This window comes from Mobula birostris, chromosome 6 (assembly GCF_030028105.1).
Source record: "Mobula birostris isolate sMobBir1 chromosome 6, sMobBir1.hap1, whole genome shotgun sequence".
Lineage (NCBI taxonomy): Eukaryota > Metazoa > Chordata > Chondrichthyes > Myliobatiformes > Myliobatidae > Mobula > Mobula birostris.
Window position 1 is genome coordinate 99845024 of NC_092375.1, and position 14285 is coordinate 99859308.

A 14285-nucleotide genomic window follows, 5' to 3' on the forward strand; every position below is an offset into this window, starting at 1 on the left:
GATGTAAGCAATGCTATGCCAAGAATTTGACAGGAAAAAAACGATCATAGCACTCAAGAAAGAATGTGAAACATCTGCTGGAAAGTGCATGGCTTTTTGGTAGCTTTGTTCTGATGAATTATCACAAGGTGTGACATGTCAGCTACAGATGTCCTTCTGCCAGTCACCTTCCCAGTCCATCTTGTGTGACTGCAAACTATGGTTTTGCCATCCCCTAACACGAGGAAATGAAATTAGAATTCACTGGAAAGTTTTGCATGTTGGGCAGCTGTAGAGTAAGAGAATTGTTATTGCTTTAGATATAAGACACTTTGTCTCGTGGTCCTTGACATCCTGAACGTTCAAAACATACACTGATGCTGCATGGGACAACTGTGTCCACAGGTCGTCTATTATTCATCCCTGCCTGCTTCATCTGTTTATATTTGCTGTGATTCCCACAGGTTTGAAAATAATTCTTTCTATTTAGAACAAATTATTTTCACTTTCTGCACTCTGATGCAAAAGAGTAACCATGAGAAATAGAAACAATATTAAAACAACCACTGATATTTATTGCTGCAGCTGTTTAATCAGTTTTCAAGTTACTGAGAGCAAATAAGGGAAGTGCATTCTTAGCGCAGATTTCACTATGCATAAGTTGGCTGGCAACATAATGCGTTCAAGGGACATTCTCCTCTTTTTCCAGCATAGCCAATTGGGCATCTCCCACGTTTGCAGAACCCGTCCATGAAACTGCATGCTTGGCCTATTAAGAAAAAAAATAAATTAGACTCAGATACCAGAAAAACTAGGAATTATTTTTCTTTGAATCAGACAAAAGCCTTGGGGCTTGTTGAACAATGACTGCACCTTCTCCATGTTCAGGTAAGGATTCAATAAGCAGTTTATTAAAGAAGAACCAATATATGCATGTGTTTGCATTTGATAAATGCACGACTGGATGTTTTAGTGCAGAGGTTACAGGGTCATGCATCAAACTAACACAGACAGAGAAATGACTGCCAAGAGAGAGAATGAGTAGGCATTAATGTGTTAGATTAGTTTATCGATACATAGTTAGAGATGAGTAACAGCAAAAGCAGCGGCTTCATTTACAATGTATTTTAAGGACTGCAGAAGTAAGTGAAGAGACATTTATTGAACATGTAATATTGGTGAGAAAGTTTTGCGTGAGGAACTTGAATTCTGCAGATGAAAAGTGATGAGCTGAGTTAGGAACATAGAATTATAGAAAAGCTACAGCACAATACAGGCCCTTCAGCCCACAAAGCTGTGACAAACATGTCCTTACTTTAGAAATTACCCAGGGTTACCCACAGCCTTCTATTTTTCTGAGCTCCATGTACCTATCCAAGACTCTCTTAAAAGACCCTATCATACCTGCTTGCACCACCGCCACTGGCAGCCCATTCCATACACTCACCACACTTTGCATAAAAGAACTTACCCCCGACATCTGCTCTGTACCTTCTTACAAGCACCTCAAAACTCTGCCCTCTTGTGCTAGCCATTTCAACCCTGGCAAAAAACCCCTGACAATCAATGCCTTTCATCATCTTATACATCTCTATCAGGTCACCTCTCATCCTCCGTCGCATCAAGGGAAAAGGGCCTAGTTCACTCAACCTATTCTCATAAGGCATGATCCCCAGTCCAGGCAACATCCTTGTAAATCTCCTCCGCTCCCTTTCTATGGTTTCCACATCCTTCCTGAGCACAGTACTCCAAGTGAGGTCTGACCAGCGTCCTATATAGCTGCAACATTACCTCTCAGCTCCTAAACTCAATCCCATGATTGATGAAGGCCAATACACCGTATGCTTTCTTAACCACAGAGTCAACCTGCACAGCAGCCTTGAGTGTCATATTGACTCGGACCCCAAGATCCCTCTGATCCTCCACATTGCCAAGAGTCTTAACGTTAATACTATATTCTGTCATCATATTTGACCTACCAAAATGAACCACCTCACACTTATCTGGGTTGAACTCCATCTGCTACTTCTCAGCCCAGTCTTGCATCCTACCAATGTACTGCTGTAACTTCTGACAGCCCTCCAACACCTCCAACCTTATGTCATCAGCCAATTTACTAACCCATCTCTCCACTTCTTCATCCAGGTCATTAATAAAAATCACTAAGAGTAGAGGTGCCGGAACAGATCCCTGAGGCACACCACTGGTCACAGGCCTCCATGCAGAATATGACCCATCTACAACCACTCTTTGCCTTCTGTGGACAAGCCAGTTCTGGATACACAAAGCAATGTCCCCTTGGATCCAATGCCTCTTTACTTCCTCAATAAGCCTTGCATGGGGTATCTTGTCAAATGCCTTGCTGAAATCTATATACACAACATCTAGTGCTCCACCTTCATCAATGTGTTTAGTCACATCCCCAAAAAATTCAACCATGCTCGTAAGGCACGACCAGCCTTTGACAAAGCCATGTTAACTATTCCTAATCATATTATGCCTCTCCAAATGTTCATAAATCCTGCCTCTCAGGATCTTCTCCATCAACTTACCAAACACTGAAATAAGACTGACTGGTCTATAATTTCCTGGGCTATCTCTACTCCCTTTCTTGCATAATGGAACAACATCTGCAACCCTGCAATCCTCTGGAACTTCTTCTGTCCCCATTGAGGATGCAAAAATCATCACCAGAGGCTCAGCAATCTCCATCGCCTCCCACAGTAGCCTGGGGTACATCTCATCCGGTCCCAGAGGCTACTTCAACTTGATGCTTTCCAAAAGCTCCAGCACATCCTCTTTCTTAATATCTACATGCTCAAGCTTTTCAGTCCATTGTAAGTCATCCCTACAATCGCCAAGATCCTTTTCTGTAGTGAATACTGAAGCAATTAAGTACCTCTGCTATCTCCTCAGGTTCCATACACACTTTTCCAATGTCACACTTGATTGGTCCTATTCTCTCACATTTTATCCTCCTGCTCTTCAGATACTCGTAGGTTTTCCTTAATCCTGTCCGCCAAGGCCTTCTCATGGAACCTTCTGGCTCTTCTAATTTCTTTCTTAAGCTCCTTCCTGCTAACCTTATAATCTTCTAGTTCTCTATTATTACCTAGTTGTTTGAACCTTTCATAAGCTCTGCTTTTCTCCTTGACTAGATTTACAACAGCCTTTGTACACCACAGTTTCTGTACCCTACCATCCATTCCCTGTCTCAGTGGTACGTGCTTATGCAGAACTCCACGCAAATATCCCCTGAACATTTGCCACATTTCTTCCGTACATCTCTCTGAGAACATCTTTCCCAATTTATGCTTCCAAGCCTGCCTGATAGCCTCATATTTCCCCTTACTCCAATTAAACACTTTCCTAACTTGTCTGTTCCTATCCCTCTCCAATACTATGGTAAAGGAGATAGAATTGTGATCACTATCTCCAAAATGCTCTCCCACTGAGAGATCTGACATCTGACCAGGTTCATTTCCCAATACCAAATCAAGTAAACCTCTCCTCTTATAGGCTTATCTACATATTGTGTCAAGAAGCCTTCTTGAAAACATCTAACAAACTCCACCCCATCTAAACCCCTTGCTCTAGGGACATGTCAATTGATGTCTGGGAAATTAAAATCCCCCACCATGACAACTCTGTTATTATAACACCTTCCCAGAATCTGTCTCCCTATCTGCTCCTCGATGTCCCTGTTACTATTGGGTGGTCTATAAAAAACACCCAGTAGAGTTATTGACCCCTACCTGTTCCATCCATAGAGATTCTGTAGACAATCTCTCCATGACTTCCCCCTTTTCTACAGCTGTGACACTACCTCTGATCAACAGTGCCACCTTCCCACCTCTTTTGCCTTGCTATCTGTCCTCTCTGAAACATCTAAAGCCTGGCATGAAAAGTAACCATTCCTGCCCCTGAGGCATACAAGTCTCTGTAATGGCCACAATATCATAGCTCCAAGTACTGATCCACACTCTAAGCTCATCCGCTTTGTTCACAATACTCCTTGCATTAAAATAGACACATCGCAAACCATCGGTCTGAATATGTTCCTTCTCTATCACCTGCCTATCCTCCCTCTTGCACTGTCTCCAAGCTTTCTCTATTTGTGAGCCAATCTCTGTCTCTTCAATTTGGTTCCCACCCTCCAGTAATCCTAGTTTAAGCTCTCCCCAATAGCCTTAGCAAACCTCCCTGCCAGGATATTGGTCCCCCTTGGATTCAGGTGCAACCCATCCTTTTTGTACAGGTCACACCTGCCCCAAAAGAGGTCCCAATGATCCAGAAATCTGAATCCCTGCCCCCTGCTCCAAACCCTCAGCCATACATTTATCCTCCAGCTCACTCTATTCCTATACTCACTGTCACGTGGCACAGGCAGTAATCCTGAGATGACTACCTTTGTTGTCCTACTTCTCAACTTCCTTCCTAATTCCCTGTAGTCTGCTTTCAGGACCTCCTCCCTCTTCCTGCCTATATCATTGACACCAATATGTACCACAACCTCTGGCTGTTCTCCTTCCCACTTCAGGATATCGTGGACGCGATCAGAAAATCCTGGGCCCTGGCAAGTTACCATCTGTGTTTCTTTCCTGCGTCCACAGAATTGCCTATCTGACCCCCTATCACTGCTGCCATCTTCTTCCTTTCCCTACCCTTCTGAGCCACAGGGCCAGACTCTGTGCCAGAGGCATGGCCACTGTTGCTTCCCCTAGGTAGGCAGTCCCACCCCAAAAGTACTCAAGCAGGAGTAGTTATTGTCAAGGGGTGCTCTCTAGCCTCTGACTCCTGCTCTTCTCTCTCCTGACTGTTACCCACTCTTCTGTCTCCCCAGGCCCCAGTGTGACTACATACCTATAGCTCCTATTTATCACCTTCTTACTTTCCTTGACCAGAAGATAGCAAACATTACACGATTGGAGCAAGTGTGATTCCTGTGTTTTTCTTCTGAATAGGACTACTAACAAACAGTTCATAATTTAAGGGTTTGTTTAGTTGGCATAAACAGTCAAGGAATAATTTAAAAATATAAATGAATTATAGCGTTGACGTGAATACTGAAAGATTTGGACTATAGGAAACATTGTACAAGATGTTCACTTGACCTCACTGGAACAATGTTAATGTTAAACGAGCAAATACATTCATGAGGGTATGCACTGAAAATAGGCACTGGCTTGATTAATCTTCAGAAGAATTGTTAGGAGCGCCAATTTTTACCGATTAAAATTTAGAAGGAAAAGTAGTATTTTAAATACACCTCCGTAGGCACGTACATGCCCATTAGGTCTAACCCTCTGTGATAAGTTTGTCTTCCAAGATTGTTCCATTTCCCACCTTTAAAAAAAGAACTTGGATATTTATTTTGCAATACCCCTACCAGTCTACCAATCGAATTCAATACTACATCCAAAATTCCGCTACTTATCCTTGCGAAAAGGTTATTATAAGCTTTCTTCATATTGAGGTGGTTCTTTGACAGATCAACATTGATCCCTTTGTCCCTCTATACTACTGTATCCTTACTTTAACCCTATGTTACTTCAATCCGACCTTCCAAAGTGAATTGCGTCACAAAATTCTGAGTTGATCTCCACTTGCTACTTACTGGCCCTGCTGTGTATCCTGTCAAAGTATCATTGGACTCCATGACCAATTTCTACAGCTTCCATAAAGCCATCAGCCATCATTTCATCTGCAATCTTACTAGACTAGCCATCCAGTTGCTCATACAAGTTGTTTATAAATATCACAAACATCAGATCCCTGAGCAACAGCACTGGTCACCGACCTGCAGAAAGAATAACAACTAAATCTGCCTTCTATGAGCAAGCCAATTTGATATCCACACATCCAGGTTTTCCTGGGTACAATGGTTCCTGGCAGATTTCATTATAAGGACAAACTGGAGCAGGCAGCAGTTTTAAATCAACACTCACCCAACATAGAAGCATAGAAAACCTACAGCACAATACAGGCCCTTCGGCCAACAAAGTTGTGCCGAACATGTCCCTACCTTAGAAATTGCTGGGCTTACCCATAGCCCTCTATTTTTCTAAGCTCCATATGCCTATTCAAAAGTCTCTTAAAAGACCCTATCATATCCACCTCCATCACCATTGCTGGCAGCCCATTCCACGCATTCACAACTCTCTGCGTAAAGAAACTTACCCCTGACATCTCCTCTGTACCTGCTCCCCAGCACCTTAAACCTGTGTCCTCTTGTGGCAACCATTTCAGCCCTGGGAAAAGGCCTCTGACTATCTACACAACCAGTGCCTCTCATCATCTTATACACCTCTATCAGGTCACCTCTCATCCTCCTTCGTTCCAAGGAGAAAAGGCCGAGTTCACTCAACCTATTCTCATAAAGCATGCTCCCCAATCCAGGCAACATCCTTGTAAATCTCTTCTGCACCCTTTCTATAATTTCCACCAATTGCAACCCTGTCTGCTGAGGGAATTAGAAATGTACATATGTATTTTACGTGATAGCAGCACTTCTCCCTCTGCTAATAACTGAATCATTAACCATAACAAGACGAAGATTTCTCAGTTCTCAGCAGGTGGATGGGGAAAAGTGCAGAGAGACAGAGGGGTGTAAAATGAGGGTAGAAGCAAAAAGTAGTAAGGTGAAAAGTAAAGGTGGCAGGCCGGCAAATCCAGGGCAAATATCTAAAAGGGCCACTTTTCAACATAATTGTATAAGGGCTAAGAGAGTTGTAAAAACAAGCCTGAAGGCTTTGTGTGTCAATGCAGGGAGCATTCGTAACAAGGTGGATGAATTAAAAGTGCAGATTGTTATTAATTAATATGATATAGTTGGGATCACAGAGACATGGGTCCAGGGTGACCAAGGATGGGCGCTCAACATTCAGGGATATTCAATATTCAGGAGGGATAGACATGAAAGAAAAGGAGAAGGGGTAGCATTGCTGGTTAGGGAGGAGATTAAAGCAATAGAAAGGAAGGACATTAGCCGGGAGGATGTGAAATCGATATCGGTAGAGCTGCATAACACTAAGGGGCAGAAAACGCTGGTGGGAGTTGTGTACAGGCCACCTAACAGTAGTAGTGAGGTTGAGGATGGCATTAAACAGGAAGTTAGAAATGCGTGCAATAAAGGAACTGCAGTTATAATGGGTGACTTCAATCTACATCTAGATTGGGTGAACCAAATTGGTAAAGGTGCTGAGGAAGAGGATTTCTTGGAATGTATGCGGGATGGTTTTTTGAACCAACATGTCGAGAAACCAACTAGAGAGCAGGCTATTCTAGACTGGGTTTGAGCAATGAGGAAGGGTTAATTAGCAATCTTGTCGTGAAAGGCCCCTTGGGTAACAGTGACCATAATATGGTGGAATTCTTCATTAAGGTGGAGAGTGACATAGTTAATTCAGAAACAAAGGTTCTGAACTTAAAGAGGGGTAACTTTGAAGGTATGAGACGTGAATTAGCTAAGATAGACTGGCAAATGACACTTAAAGGATTGACGGTGGATATGCAATGGCAAGCATTTAAAGATTGCATGGATGAACTACAACAATTGTTCATCCCAGTTTGGCAAAAGAATAAATCAAAGAAAGGCAGTGCACCCGTGTCTGACAAGAGAAATTAGGGATAGTATCAATTCCAAAGAAGAAGCGTACAAATTAGCCAGAAAAAGTAGCTCAGCTGAGGACTGGGAGAAATTCAGAGTTCAGCAGAGGAGGACAAAGGGCTTAATTAGGAAGGGGAAAAAAGATTATGAGAGAAAACTGGCAGGGAATATAAAAACTGACTGTAAAAGCTTTTATAGATATGTAAAAAGGAAAAGACTGGTAAAGACAAATGTAGGTCCCCTACAGACAGAAACAAGTGAATTGATTATGTGGAGCAAGGACATGGCAGACCAATTGAATAATTACTTTGGTTCTGTCTTCACTAAGGAGGACATAAATAATCTTCCAGAAATAGTAGGGGACAGAGGGTCCAGTGAGATGGAGGAACTGAGCGAAATACATGTTAGTAGGGAAGTGGTGTTAGGTAAATTGAAAGGATTAAAGGCAGATAAATCCCCAGGGCCAGATGGTCTGCATCCCAGACTGCTTAAGGAAGTAGCCCAAGAAATAATGGATGCATTAGTGATAATTTTTCAAAACTCGTTAGATTCTGGACTAGATCCTGAGGATTGGAGGGTGGCTAATGTAACCCCACCTTTTAAAAAAGGAGGGAGAGAGAAACTGGGGAATTATAGACCGGTTAGCCTAACGTCGGTGGTGGGGAAACTGCTGGAGTCAGTTATCAAAGATGTGATAACAGCACATTTGGAAAGCGGTGAAATCATCAGACAAAGTCAGCATGGATTTGGGAAAGGAAAATCATGTCTGACGAATCTCATAGAATTTTTTGAGGATGTAACTAGTAGAGTTGATAGGGGAGAACCAGTGGATGTGGTATATTTGGATTTTCAAAAGGCTTTTGACAAGGTCCCACACAGGAGATTAGTGTGCAAACTTAAAGCACACTGTATTGGGGGTAAGGTATTGATGTGGACAGAGAATTGGTTAGCAGACAGGAAGCAAAGAGTGGGGAATAAACAGGACCTTTTCAGAATGGCAGGTAGTGACTAGTGGGGTACCGCAAGGCTCAGTGCTGGGACCCCAGTTGTTTACAATATATATTAATGACTTGGATGAGGGAATTAAATGCAGCATCTCCAAGTTTGCGGATGACACGAAGCTGGGCGGCAGTGTTAGCTGTGAGGAGAATGCTAAGAGGATTCTTAGATAGTGACTTGAATAGGTTGGGTGAGTGGACAAATTCATGGCAGATGCAATTTAATGTGGATAAATGTGAAGTTACCCACTTTGGTGGCAAAAACAGGAAAACAGATTATTATCTGAATGGTGGCCGATTAGGAAAAGGGGAGGTGCAACAAGACCTGGGTGTCATTATACACCAGTCATTGAAAGTGGGCATGCAGGTACAGCGGGTGGTGAAAAAGGCGAATGGTATGCTGGCATTTATAGCAAGAGGATTCGAGTACAGGAGCAGGGAAGTACTACTGCAGTTGTACAAGGCCTTGGTGAGACCACACCTGGAGTATTGTGTGCAGTTTTGGTCCCCTAATCTGAGGAAAGACATCCTTGCCATAGAGGAGGTACAAAGAAGGTTCACCAGATTGATTCCTGGGATGGCAGGACTTTCATATGAAGAAAGACTTGATGAACTAGGCTTGTACTCGTTGGAATTTAGAAGATTGAGGGGGAATCTGATTGAAACGTATAAAATCCTAAAGGGATTGGACAGGCTAGATGCAGGAAGATTGTTCCCGATGTTGGGGAAGTCCAGAACGAGGGGTCACAGTTTGAGGATAAGGGGGAAGCCTTTTAGGACCGAGATTAGGAAAAACTTCTTCACACAGAGAGTGGTGAATCTGTGGAATTCCCTGCCACAGGAAACAGTTGAGGCCAGTTCATTGGCTATATTTAAGAGGGAGTTAGATATGGCCCTTGTGGCTATGGGGATCAGGGGATATGGAGCGAAGGCTGGTGCAGGGTTCTGAGTTGGATGATCAGCCATGATCATAATAAATGGCGGTGCAGGCTTGAAGGGCCGAATGGCCTACTCCTGCACCTATTTTCTATGTTTTCTGGCTCTCCTAATTTCTTTCTTAAGTTCCTTCCTGCTAACCTGATAATCTTCTAGTTCTCTATTATTACCTAGTTTATTGAACCTTTCGTAAGCTCCTCTTTTCTTCTTGACTAGATTTACAACAGCCTTTGTACACCACAGTTCCTGTACCCTACCATCCTTTCCGTCTCAGTGGAACGTGCATATGCAGAACTCTATACAAATATCCCCTGAACATTTGCCACATTTCTTCCGTACATCTCCCTGAGAACATCTGTTCCCAATTTATGCTTCCAAGTTCCTGCCTGATAGCCTCATATTTCCCCTTACTCCAATTAAGTGCTTTCCTAACTTGTCTGTTCCTATCCCTCTCCAATGCTATGGTAAAGGAGATAGAATTGAGATCACTATCTCCAAAATGCTCTCCCACTGAGAGATCTGACATCTGATCAGGTTCATTTCCCAATACCAGATCAACTAAACCTCTCTTCTTGTAGGCTTATCTACATATTGTGTCAAGAAACCTTCTTGAAAACATCTAACAAACTCCACCCCATCTAAACCACTTGCTCTAGGGAGATGTCAATTGATATCTGGGAAATTAAAATCCCCCACCACGCCAACCCTGTTATTATTACATCCCAGAATCTGTCTCCCTATCTGCTCCTCGATATCCCTGTTACTATTGGGTGGTCCATAAAAAACACCCAGTAGAGTTATTGACCCCTTCCTGTTCCATCCACAGAGATTCTGTTGACAATCCCTCCATGACTTCCTCCTTTTCTGCAGCTGTGACACTACCTCTGATCAACAGTGCCACCTTCCCACCTCTTTTGCCTCCCTATCTGTCCTTTCTGTGGACGCAGTCCAGATACCTGGCTGGTAGTTTGCCTCCCTGGTGCCAGGGTCCAGGATATTTCTGATCACGTCCAAGATATCCTGAAGTGGGAGGATGAGGAGCCAGAGGTCATGGTACATATAGGTACCAATGACATAGGTAGGAAAAGGGAAGGCGTTCTGAAAGGAGAATATAAGGAGTTGAGAAAAAGGACTGCAAAGGTAATAATCTCAGGATTACTGCCTGTGCTACGCGACAGTGAGAGTAGGAATGCAGTGAGGTGGAGGATAAATGCGTGGCTGAGGGATTGGAGCAGGGGGCAGGGATTCAAGTTTTTAGATCATTGGGACCTCTTTTGGTGCAGGTGTGACCATAAGACCATAAGACAAAGGAGCAGAAGTAGGCCATTCGGCCCATCGAGTCTGCTCCACCTTTTTATCATGAGCTGATCCATTCTCCTATTTAGTCCCACTCCCCTGCCTTCTCACCATAACCTTTGATGCCCTGGCCACTCAGATACCAATCAATCTCTACCTTAAATACACCCAATGACTTGGCCTCCACTGCTGCGCGTGGCAACAAATTCCATAGATTCACCACCCTCTAACTAAAAAAATTTCTTTGCATTTCTGTTCTGAATGGGCGCCCTTCAATCCTTAAGTCATGCCCTCTCGTACTAGACTCCCCAATCATGGGAAACAACTTTGCCACATCCACTGTGTCCATGCCTTTCAACATTCGAAATGTTTCTATGAGGTCTCCCCTCGTTCTTCTAAACTCCAAGGAATACAGTCCAAGAGCGGACAAACGTTCCTCATATGTTAACCCTCTCATTCCTGGAATCATTCTAGTGAATCTTCTCTGTACCCTCTCCAACATCAGCACATCCTTTCTTAAATAAGGAGACCAAAACTGCCCACAGTACTCCAAGTGAGGTCTCACCAGCGCCTTATAGAGCCTCAACATCACATCGCTGCTCCTATACTCTATTCCTCTAGAAATGAATGCCAACATTGCATTTGCCTTCTTCACTACTGACTCAACCTGGAGGTTAACTTTAAGGGTATCCTGTACAAGGACTCCCAAGTCCCGTTGCATCTCAGAACTTTGAATTCTTTCCCCATTTAAATAATAGTCTGCCCATTTATTTTTTCTGCCAGAGTGCATAACCATACACTTTCCAACATTGTACTTCATTTGCTACTTCTCTGCCCATTCTTCCAATCTATCCAAGTCTCTCTGCAGATTCTCCGTTTCCTCAGCACTACTGGCCCCTCCACCTATCTTCGTATTGTCAGCAAACTTAGCCACAAAGCCATCTATTCCATAATCCAAATTGTTGATGTACAATGTAAAAAGAAGCGGCCCCAACACTGATCCCTGTGGAACACCACTGGTAACTGGCAGCCAACCAGGATAGGATCCCTTTATTCCCACTCTCTGTTTCCTGCCAATCAGCCAATACTCTATCCATGTGTGTAACTTGCCTGTAATTCCATGGGCTCTTATCTTGTTAAGTAGCCTCATGTGTGGCACCTTGTCAAAGGCCTTCTGAAAATCCAAATACACAACATCCACTGCATCTCCCTTGTCTAGCCTACTGGTAATTTCCTCAAAAAATTGTAATAGGTTTGTCAGGCAGGATTTTCCTTTAAGGAATCCATGCTGAGTTCTGCCTATCTTGTCATATGCCTCCAGGTACTCTGTAACCTCATCCTTGACAATCGACTCCAACAACTTCCCAACCACCGATGTCAAGCTAACAGGTCTATTATTTCCGTTTTGCTTCCTTGCCCCCTTCTTAAATAGCGGAGTGACATTTGCAATCTTACAGTCTTCCAGAACCATGCCAGAATCTATCGACTTTTGAAAGATCATCGCTAATGCCTCCGCAATCTCCACAGCTACTTCCTTCAGAACACAAGGGTGCATTCCATCTGGTCCAGGAAATTTATCTACCTTTTGCCTATTCAGCTTCCTGAGTACTTTCTCTGTCGTAATTGTGACGGCGCACACTTCTCTTCCCTGCCACCCTTGAGTGTCCGGTATACTGCTGATGTCTTCCTCAGTGAAGACTGATGCAAAATACTCGTTCAGTTCCTCTGCCATCTCCTTATCTCCCATTACAATTTCTCTAGCATCATTTTCTATCGGTCCTATATCTACTCTCACCTGTCTTTTACTCTTTATATACTTGAAAAAGCTTTTAGTATCCTCTTTGATATTATTTGCTAGCTTCCTTTCATAGTTAATCTTTCCTCTCTTAATGACCTTCTTGGTTTCCTTTTGTAAGGTTTTAAAAACATCCCAATCCTCTGTCTTGCCACTAATTTTTGCTTCCTTGTATGCCCTCTCCTTTGCTTTAACTTTGGCTTTGGCTTCTCTTGTCAACCACCGTTGCATCCTTTTTCCAGACGAAAATTTCTTCTTTTTTGGAATATACCTGTCTTGCACATTCCTCATTTCTCGCATAAACTCCAGCCACTGCTGCTCTGCTGTCTTTCCCGCCAGTGTCCCTTTCCAGTCAACTTTGGCCATTTCCTCTCTCATCGCACTGTAATTTCCTTTACTCCACTGAAATACCGACACATCAGATTTCGGCTTCTCTTTTTCTAATTTCACAGTGAACTCAATCATGTTATGATTACTGCCTCCCAAGGGTTCCTTCACCTCAATCTCTCTAATCACTGCCGGTTCATTACACAATACCCAATCCAGTACAGCCGATCCCCTAGTGGGCTCAACAACAAGCTGTTCTAAAAAGCCATCTCGCAGATATTCTACAAATTCTCTCTCTTGAGATCCAGTGCTGACCTGATTTTCCCAATCTACTCGCATGTTAAAATCCCCCACAATTATCATAACACTGCCCTTCTGACAAGCCTTTTCTAATTCCTGTTGTAATTTGTAGTCCACATCCCTGCAGCTGTTTGGAGGCCTATAAATAACTGCCATCAGTGTCCTTTTACCGCTGCTATTTCTTAGCTCAACCCATAAAGATTCTGCACCTTCCGATCCTATATCACCTCTTTCTAATGATTTAATATCATTTCTTACAAGAAGGACGAGTTATACTTGAATCCTAGGGGGACCAATATCCTGGTGGGGAGATTTGCAAGGGCTACTGAGGTGACTTTAAACTGGAATGGTTGGGGGGGGGGTGGGAATCAAATTAAAGAGACTAGGAGAGAGGAGGTTAGTTCACAACAGGGGGATGGGAAAAAGTGCAGAGAGACAGAGGGGTGTAAAATGAGGGTAGAAGCAAAAAGTAGTAAGGTGAAAAGTAAAAGTGGCAGGCCAGCAAATCCAGGGCAAATATCAAATAGTGCCACTTTTCAACATAATTGTATAAGGGCCAAGAGTGTTGTAAAAGCAAGCCTGAAGGCTTTGCGTGTCAATGCAAGGAGCAATCGTAACAAGGTGGATGAATTAAAAGTGCAGATTGTTATTAATTAATATGATATAGTTGGGATCACAGAGACATGTCTCCAGGGTGACCAAGGATGGGAGCTCAATATTCAGGGATATTCAATATTCAGGAGGGATAGACATGAAAGAAAAGGGGTAGCATTGCTGGTTAGAGAGGAGATTAATGCAATAGAAAGGAAGGACATTGGCCGGGAGGATGTGGAATCGAAATGGGTAGAGCTGCATAACACTAAAGGGCGGAAAACACTGGTGGGAGTTGTGTACAGGCCACCTAACAGTAGTAGTGAAGTTGGAGATGGCATTAAACAGGAAATTAGAAATGCGTGCAATAAAGGAACAGCAGTTATAATGGGTGACTTCAGTCTACATCTAGATTGGGTGAACCAAATTGGTAAGGGTGCTGAGGAAGAGGATT

The 14285-nt window shown here is 43.2% G+C and overlaps 1 long non-coding RNA gene across 1 annotated transcript in view; it reads right to left on the bottom strand.

The window, feature by feature from the left end:
• Window positions 1–551: 551 nt before the first annotated feature.
• The window catches only part of LOC140199852 (uncharacterized), a 140680-nt gene continuing 126946 nt past the window's right edge, over window positions 552–14285 (bottom strand). Inside the window, exon 3 of the long non-coding RNA XR_011886507.1 lies at window positions 552–748. This is a non-coding gene — a long non-coding RNA (uncharacterized lncRNA). The remainder of the gene's footprint in view (window positions 749–14285) is intronic.